The 9585-nt window shown below is 39.4% G+C and overlaps 1 long non-coding RNA gene across 1 annotated transcript; it reads right to left on the bottom strand.

Annotated features, from left to right (window-relative positions):
- Positions 1–360: 360 nt before the first annotated feature.
- On the bottom strand, positions 361–7040 carry LOC128634196 (uncharacterized). The gene is made up of 6 exons (XR_008397482.1): positions 6640–7040; positions 4658–5162; positions 4003–4116; positions 3017–3108; positions 2669–2809; positions 361–1461 (listed from the first exon to the last, which is right to left on the bottom strand). It is a non-coding gene; the product is annotated as an uncharacterized LOC128634196 (long non-coding RNA).
- Between the last annotated feature and the right edge of the window lie 2545 nt (positions 7041–9585).

Here is a 9585-nt window from a genome sequence, read left to right as displayed (position 1 = left end):
GTAATATAATTTCCATAGTTCCCATTTGTGTTAGTCCAGAGTTTTGATGACTAAATGCGGAATGAGTGTGTCTAAAGTTTTGATGTGTAGTTCATGTCAAACAGTTTTTACTTGTGCTTATCTGATGGCTAATATGTAGGCACAATGTAGTGTGGCAACTGAAATGTTCCATGACAAGCTGCATTTTGTTGTTGTTGTTGTTGTATGAACTTCAAGAGAAAATAAAAATGAGAGGCTGGTGGGGGATCGACTGTTTATAGGTCTTACAACACAAGTGATAAGAAACTAATTTTTTTCTCAGACTTTCTACAACACAGCTATAAACAGATAAACAGGTATGATGTGTTGTTCCTTAATAAATAAAAACTGCTGTAGTATAAGAGGAATAAAGCACTTCAGGACATGCTGTTAAAAGAAATAATTCACTTTATTGGTAACAGTTACTTCTCTACATGTCAGGCAGCATTAAAAAGGCTAAAACAGTATGCCTGAAATGAATAAATAAAAAAGATAAGATATTAAAAAATAAACAAGAAATCTTCCTAACATTTATAACATTCAGGTCTAAAAAAATGTGAAACACAAAATCATCTTATTATTACAACAAATAATCTAGAGAGCTATAGAGCTACAACACTAAAACATCACTAAAACAGCTCCAACTGTTTGTCCTTCAACAAGGTTATACTTCATTAAATAAGAGCTTCAGGAGAACAGGCCGCTCTTAACACAGGCAAATATTTGCAGTTTTCCTGTGGTGTGTGTACCTGCCAGTGTGCTGGTCTACACAGAGTCGTAGATATTGTTCCAGCGGCTAACACCGGCCACATGGGTGTTTATGTTTCTTACTCATATAGCAACACAAAGGTGTCGTATTCGTGCCAGAGTATAATAATGAACCCTTTCATGAATCGATCCCATATCTTTATTTTTTTACTTAAAACTGCATGATATATGAAATTTGATTTTGTTTAAATATCTAAATATCACATTTCTAAATAAACGGCTTGTACATGAGTAAAAAAGACTAAAACAGTATGCCTGAAACGAATAAATAAAAAAGATAAGATATAAAAAAATAAATAAAAAATCTTCCTAACATTTATAACATTCAGGTCTAAAAAATGTGAAACACAATTCTCCTTCTTATTATTATTACAACAAATAATCTAGAGAGCTGTAGGATTACATTAATTTACAGTAATGCTCTCAAGTGACTTGGACATAATTTACATCTTATATTTTCCCAAAATACACATAAAAACTGTAAACTGTCATTCAATCAAATGTCTATTTTACAAATGATTTTTTTTTGTATCGACTGCATTCAGTCTCTGTCTCTTTGATTCATTTTGTTTGGCAGATTATTTTTCGTAGCACCACTACGGGTTCGTATCACCCACTCAAGCTGTCTTAACAGGTGAGTGATAGCTGCAGCAACGTCCGGACATCAACTTCATCCTGAATAAATCAAATATATAGAAAACAACATTAACGCTTCACATTACACAAACATACGGTAGGGTGCGTCTCGATCAGCTCCCTCGATCCCTAGGTGGTGGATCAGTATATGGTGTACATGAGCTCGGGCACTGGTAAAGACCCTGACTCACTACACATTAGGACACTGATGACTCAGTTTCCGGTAACATGACTACGCACTCGCGCTGTAAAACATCACCACTGGCACGTAACCTCAACATGCAGGACGGACATCTTTCTAACATTATATGTCATATTCATCTGTCTGTCATGGTACTTCAAGTAGGATCGTAGACTAGTTAGTAGAGTTTTAAAAAATCATTAAAGTCGTTAGACTCAAATAAACAATATATAGAACGTCAAATAAAGTTAAAAATCGCTAACGTAAGTAACCATTTGAGATCTACAACAACAGCGTTCGTCCGCCACATTGTTCGATCTGAGAGGCTTCTGAAATCATGGCCTCATTTTCAGTAAGGGAAAATAGTGAACATCTAAGCTCCTTGGTTTTCGTGGTGCATTGTGGGATTTTTTAGGGAGCGAACGTGCCAGTGCACACTGGTAGGATTTCGCAATTGAGACAGTCCTTCAAATGGTCCACTCTCTGATCAGTGTCCTGACTACGGACCTGTGGAGCTGATTGAGACGCACCCATAAACTCAAATCCATTACCTCACAAACAAGTCTATAAGCTTCTGACTGCAAATTCGTGACAAAAGAAAAAGTTTTGTTCAGTCATGTGCTGATTATTTTACAACAGGAGCAAGAACAGAAATAAGGAATGAATATAATGAATAATACGCATTAACAATGGTGACTACACACTGATTTACACCGCACACATTTTATGGTTACACTATGGTGTCAGTGTTTTTCCGTACCTACGGAATTTACACCACATACAGTGCCCTCCACTAATATTGGCACCCTTGGTAAATATAAGCAAGGAAGGCTGAACAAAAGGTCAAAAGGCTCAACAATAAAGACACATTTTCGCAGCATCCTTTACTCATATTTACCAAGGGTGCCAATATTAGTGGAGGGCACTGTATGTTCTTGAACCGTGTGAACAGTTCTTGGTTCTGGATTCCGATTATTGGACCTTATGGTACTACGGCAGCTGACTACACTGTAAGCACAGATACACACTCGGGGCTGTTCTTGATGGGAAATCATCTAATCTGACCTGCATGTCCAACGCCAGCTCTAATATAGCGTCCAGTTCCTCTTTCTCTATGCCCAGGTCACTCGTCCGGGACTCTGGAACATCACCTGCTCTCCAGTATGGATCCTGATCGATCGGGTCAGCGTATCCGACTGAGTAGTCCTGAGCAATGAGTGGGAGAATTCATATTAATATTATTTACACACCGAGGTTTTACTTTTAACTGTTTGACTGTTCTCCCAGCATTCCCTTCATACTGCAACATGTACCATCAAACCTTAACATGCCTACACTGGCTAAAATAACGACACTAGCCATTTTTAGTGATCAGAACAGTGCATAAACTTAAGAAGGTTTCTCGGTTCTTACAGGGTGATAGCCACTAGGAGAGCAGGAAGCAGCTGGTTGTTGAGAGCATGGCACTGTTGAATCCAAGACGTCTGGGCTACAGCGCTGATACACTGGGGGTGGGAAACATTGAAGGTTAATAAAGCATTCATTTCTTGGTAAGACATAAACAACACATCACTAAGATAGATTATTCAGGAACCATATCACAGCTCCTGCAGCCCCTCTGCACACAGTTTTTTGTTCATTCTTTGCAAGGCATTGTGGGACTTCCTGCTTATAGGTACAGACTAATGACATGAAGGACAATCATGTTGTGACACTGGACTGTAATGGTGTTGATACCCCGCTCCTGTACACTCCCACAGCCCTTTTAATTTTATGCTGAGAAGTTTGAGCTGGTGAAAGGGGACACATTCAAGTAAAATATTAGCTGCTAGATAGATATTATTAGCTGTTAATAGATAGTGAAATCCGGCATGCGCACGTTGTGGGCTTTTATTTATTTTTGTTTACAGCATTTATTTTCTTTTCTAACTTTAGAACTACGTTGTTCAGGCATTAAACATATAACAGTTGTTAGAATGACTCACTAGAAGACTCTGAATCTCTGAATTATGCGCTGAAGGTTTAACATCAAAACATAGAATCACATCGATATCGTTATCTTCATTTTTATCTGTTAAAAGTGGACAAAATATAGATAGACAGATGATAGATAGACAGACAGACAGACAGATAGATAGATAGATAGACAGACAGACAGACAGATAGATAGATAGATAGATAGATAGATAGATAGATAGATAGATAGATAGAAACACCAACACTGAAATTGTGAAACAATGGACTGGGCTCCATCCTAAATTGCGTACAATTAAACTACACGTCAGAATAATGCACTATACTACTGTATTTACTAAAGTAGCGTGCAGATCGAATGCTTATACTAATTCAGGCTGAGCTCACAGCTATTATAAAGGGGTCAAAATGTATTAAATCATCACCTGGTGTGTAAAACCCCTACTGTGAGTGATGAGGTGTGTTGCTCCTCTGCTCCTGCTGAGGGACATTACAGGGATGGTGGTAAGGGGTTCCCTGATGTTCAAGCAAGACTGAACCTGAACAGACAGAGACAAGTCAAGTGTTGATAAACTAAAACTACAGATGATGACCGAGGCCGCAAAGTTATCTAGCTGGCACTGTACTAGCAAAACGACGTACGCTTTCTCATCATATTTGTCTATTTTCTCTTTTTTTCTACACATTCCTATATATGCATAATCTTTTTTTTTTTTATTTTGAGGCTAATGGATTCCTCTATCCAGTCTTTGGAAGGACATGGGCTAAAATGTTTCCAGATTTAAAGAATGCGCACAGTGGCGGAGAAACCTGTGGACTAGGGTTGAGGTGGGTTTCTTCCAGGTTCCAGGTTATAAGTGGAGTGTTCATGGTAAATTGGCACTATGTGTGAACGAGTGTGTTAATGTGTGTGTGCGCACGGTGCTTTGCGATGAACTGGCGTCCCATTCAGGGTGCCCAGTTTTCTCGGGATAGGCCCTGGATCCGTCATGACCCTGACCAGGCTAAAGTTGTTACTGAAGTGAATGAATGAATATATTCTGTCTATTCTTTTCATCTGCTTGTTGAAACACTACCAACCTGTTCTCATTAAGCCAGAGGTTTCCTGTGCTGAATTCTGCATCACGTGATAGAAACGTCTGGGCGTCCTGCCCGTCACCTTTAAGCCGGCGAGCTTGGCCTTATTGAGAGGCGTGCGTCGCTTTATATCGAGCAGGAGCTCGGGCTTATCCCGTTTGAAGTACGGGTTATGAAAATGGTGCAGTTGGGCTTTAATCGAAGAGTTGTACGACTGCTTGTCCGAGATGTTCGTGCGTTGTTTTTTGAAGCCGTACAGGTTCAGCTGGCGAACGAAACTAATGAAGTCAGTTGTCCTGAAGTACTCAGACAAATGTGTGGGTTGGGACAATAGCACTTCGGCTTCGAATGTTTCCTGATGAACAAGTATCCCTTCCCCGCTGTCGTCCCACCAGACTGAGCAAATCTGGGGATCGTTCACCAAACGCCACAACTTTCCAGGGAAGTAGTTGGGGTTGATGAAGGTGCCAAAAGTTGCATCAGTGTTTTCCATATCAGCTAAAAAGATCTGTAGCCAGAAGGGAGAAAAAAAGGAGACTGAATGTAGCAATTACTCTCTAGCACTAACTAGATAGTAGGTGGCTAGCTAACACATAACACATTCATCTTCAGTAACAGCTGAAAATCACTAACAATAACAAGCTATAGCATTAATGTTGTCAAAATTGACCGTTAGAGCTGTCAAGCAACCTGGACGTAGCCTAAATAATCAAACAAAAACACACCCAAAGTAATTTCTAAGAGCCACATGATCACGTGTGAAATATTTCCCATATGTGAGATCATACACCTGCTATGTGGTTCCTTTTGATAGTTCTCTGATCCCTTATCGCTTCTCAGAGCCGTTAAAACTGGTCAGGGACCGTTACGCACACGCACCGGCCTCGAGCGTTTAAATTCAGGAGACTGGGCAGGTGGAGGCGCCGGACAAATTCATGAATATCCAATGAGCTCGCGTGGATTTATCCAGTCAGAGTAACCCGTGCCTGTGACGTCGTTCGATCCCAAAGTAAAGTCTTGGTGTATTAACGTGTATCGGAAAATAGTGACGACGCTATTCTGCATATTTTGTAGGAGAAACGGTGAACGTTTAGGTCAGCAGCGGCAAATGTACCGCCCGCGGGGTCTCTGTTATTCCTCAAGCAGGAAAAAAAAACTTTAGGCCAAAAATTATGACAAAATGTGCTAATATATAACTCTTCATTAGCAATCCAAAAATGTGAAGCTGTGGCCTTGTGTCTCTCCAACGAACTTAGGGCTTTCACAGCAACGGGGATGAATACTTATGAAATAACAACTGTAATGTTTTTGTTGTTTAAGTAATGTTTTGTTTTGTAAATATTTTTAACAAATTGTGATTTTATTGTATTACGTATTATTTTAGTGTGTACTGATCCCCCACTTTAATATAAAAGTCAGTTCCAGGTTCCAGGTTGTAACACTACAATATGGTAAACCCATAATCCGGAAAATTTTGATGGAATTGCTGTCTGTTTTTCTTTTTCTTTTTATGTATGTGGGCTCATCACTCAGGTGTGATGATATCAACCTATGACAAAACAATGCTGTGCCGTACGCTTTTAACTTTTCAGTGGATATTATAGAAATTCCCGAGTTCTTAACAGACTGTAATGATTGATTGAGAAATATAAAATGTATATCCATCCATTTTCTATACCGCTTTACTACTGGGTGTCGGGAAAGCTGGAGCATCGGGCACCAGGCGGGGTACACCTGTGAGGGAAATGATTCATTTTTACTTTGTAATAGTGTTGTTCTTGTTCTGTTTCATTCTCATCAGAGGATAAGGCCTAAGAAGGCCATGTCATGTCACTTAGATCGGTACACAAAAGTGTGTCGTGCTCTGCGTTTCATATCTACAGTAGTGGTTCAGCACAAGCGCTTCAGAGCGCTCTCATTAATCTATCCTGCTTCATTCTATCCTGTTTTAACCATCTTTCTGTAATAAACCTTTTTTTTTTTACCTTCAGAGGACGTCAGAGGTCTGTGAGTGTTTCTTTGATGATTTCCACAACAATTTGGTCTCCTGGTTGGGCTGTGTGCGTCTTCTCAGGTTTTGTGGACAACAATGATCACTGACCGGTTTGAATCAAAACAAATTTGTAATTTAGAATTTGATGTCATGGGTCGTGATGTCATCGTGTGTTGATGTCATGGTGTATTGCTGTCTGTATGGAAGGGAGTCAATCAGTGCGTTTACATGGACAACAATACTCCACTATTAACCCGATTAAGACAATACTCTGATTAATAAACTACCATGTAAACATGTATATGTAGTGCATGTATATACCTATGAAATGCCATATATTCAGATATATTGAGATATTGCTAAATATCACAATATGTAAATATGTGTGTGTACCACATTCAGTGTTTATTTATCTATTTTATTTTTTAATTTGAATGCGAGAATAAAGAGCGGGAGGTGCGTGGTGTTACAAGAGCAAAAACTGTGAGAGAGAACTTAATTAAGTGCTGGCGCACTGCGTAGTGATGTGTCGTTCGTGAAGGAATCGTTCATTTTGAACGAATCTTTAATATGATTCGGGAACAGCGAGTTGTCTCAGAGAGTGAGCCGTTAATTTTTGAACGCGCATGCGCAGCCACATCCCCATAGGTTCTGTACTCAGAAACAGAAATGATTAGTTCACCTCTGGAGTCTTTGGTTCGAGTCGTTCGTTCATCACTTCACAGCCCCACTGCATTCAGAATATGGGGCAGTCACGTGATGAACGAATGCCTCGAGCCTGAAGACTTGAGACGTGAACTGATCAAATGTGACGTGACAAAAGAAGAACGACTCGGATCGGGAAGTGAACTAACAGACTGCTAATGCTAAGCAATTAATCAATCATTTCTGTTTCTCATAAGTTGCAGTAGCCTATAGTTTATTTTTTATTCCAAATGTGATCAACGTTTGCGTAAGTACTAGAGGTGTTGGGGAATTTAACATGTAACATTTTAACTTTATTCTGCTGAAATGAACGAAATGATGCAAAAAAGAGTCGTTCATTTTGCTGAACGAGATTCAAAGATCCGAGTCAGTAAAATGATCCGAACTTTCTTGTGTTAATATTTGTGATTATGCTCGCACTTTGATCTTAAGCAGTTTGTTTAAGTATGCAGGTCTTTGAACGTATTTTTTTAAATATATATAATAACCTTTCATTTTCTGATGCTCCTGCTTCCACTGTAGTGCTTCCTCATTAGCTTTGCTTACAATATCAATATGTATATGAACCGCTGGCCATGAAATTTATCGAGATTTGGTGAGAATCTATTACTCTGGTCCTGATCTTGCTTGTGTACACTGTTTATTACATTTTTGATTGACTTTTCTTCATAGAATTACTTTAGGCACTGATAGAACTGTCTTTTTTGTCATATCCAATATGAAAAAATGATTAAACTTGCATTTTTTTTGTTCTTTTACCTAAAGTAACCTGTAACTTTATGGACTTGGCTACATTGTACAGCAGTGCTGTAGTACTTTGGAATGGAACCTTATGACCTTTGACCTGCACTGTGAAAATTCAAATGAGTGTTTTTTTTTTTTTTGCAGTGTTTAACATGTTTCTGTGTCATGTTTGTTTGATGTTCTGTAATGACGGAAGATCAGCGCAGAATTCACCAGACTTGTGTCGATGGACCTGAGCAAGTTCTTTTATGAGGGTCTTGACAAACACGCCTCAAAGCTGCTGTATTTGTACCGCTCGAGGCGCCATGCAGACATCGCAGAAAGGAGTGCCATACTGGAGAGCCTGGATAAAAATGTGAGTAGGTTTATTTCAAGTGTACTTGTTTTGTAAATACTGTGGTCATTTCCTTTCTTGCTATTTCTCTTGTCCTGCATAATCTGAATATAAAATATTTGTACTTTTGAGGCATCAAATCACAGGAAGAGGGTTGCAGTACTGCTGGGGCTGCCACTGTCCATGCGGGAGAATCCATGTCAGTTCTTACAGATCTGTGAGGTAAGTGTCTGTGAGGAAAGTAAGATGTTGGAAGATATTCGGATAATGGAAGTCCACGTATTGATATGGAGTATTGATATCCACGTATTGATGGAGTTTACCTTGTTTTATTTTCATGAGAGATGATGAATTTCAGGACGTTGTACTGAGTTTTTTTTTCCACCTTCTGATATTAATTCATCTTGTGTGATGACTAGTAAAGTTAAGATCGGTTCACTCTGTTCTTAAGTCGCTGCGCTTGTGAGGATGTATGTGTGAAAGCACATTTTAAAGTTTGTCTTTGTTTTTAATACAGCACACAGATTCTGAAGAAGAGTTAATCAAGGGCGTGACTGTTGGAATCAGTACAGTTGTGGATGACGCGATGGACCCTATTCCGTGTGACTGTGGTGATGTAGCCCTTGTAATGGAAGAAGTTGTCGTTCTACGCAATCTTGGTGATGTACCAAATGCATTTGTCAACTTGATGGGATTGCTTTATGCACGTAACATAAACTACCCCACAAACTTCAAATACACCTTTGAGGTGATTCAGAGGCTGTTCATGAACATCGGAGCTGATGCCTGCAGTGCACGAGTACATTCACTTAAAAATAATCTGCTCAAGTAGAGATGGTGTTATGCATTTCTTGTAAGAGAGATTTCATGTGGTGTTGTGTTGTGTATGTTACAGTTTCTATACCTAAACAGCATGACTTCAGTTTTGTTGTATATTTTCACCTTTAAACACCGGGCAATTGAAATGTAATGTTGTTAGGCAAAAACAGATTTCTGCTTGCTTTTTCTGTTTATTTTGAGAAATTCATGTAATTTCAAGTTCTGCTCACGCCCGAGTCTGCTGACATGCACAGCCAAGCTCCGCCCATGCCCAAGGTTCACCTGGTAACCTCAGAGCCTCAGCCCCCCTGTTCAGCTGCGGTCGTCGCTCAGCCT

The sequence above is a fragment of the Ictalurus punctatus genome, chromosome 12 (genome assembly GCF_001660625.3).
Source record: "Ictalurus punctatus breed USDA103 chromosome 12, Coco_2.0, whole genome shotgun sequence".
Taxonomy (NCBI): Eukaryota; Metazoa; Chordata; class Actinopteri; order Siluriformes; family Ictaluridae; genus Ictalurus; species Ictalurus punctatus.
Note: the sequence above shows the minus strand (reverse complement) of the source record. Positions and strands in the feature narration are given on the sequence as shown.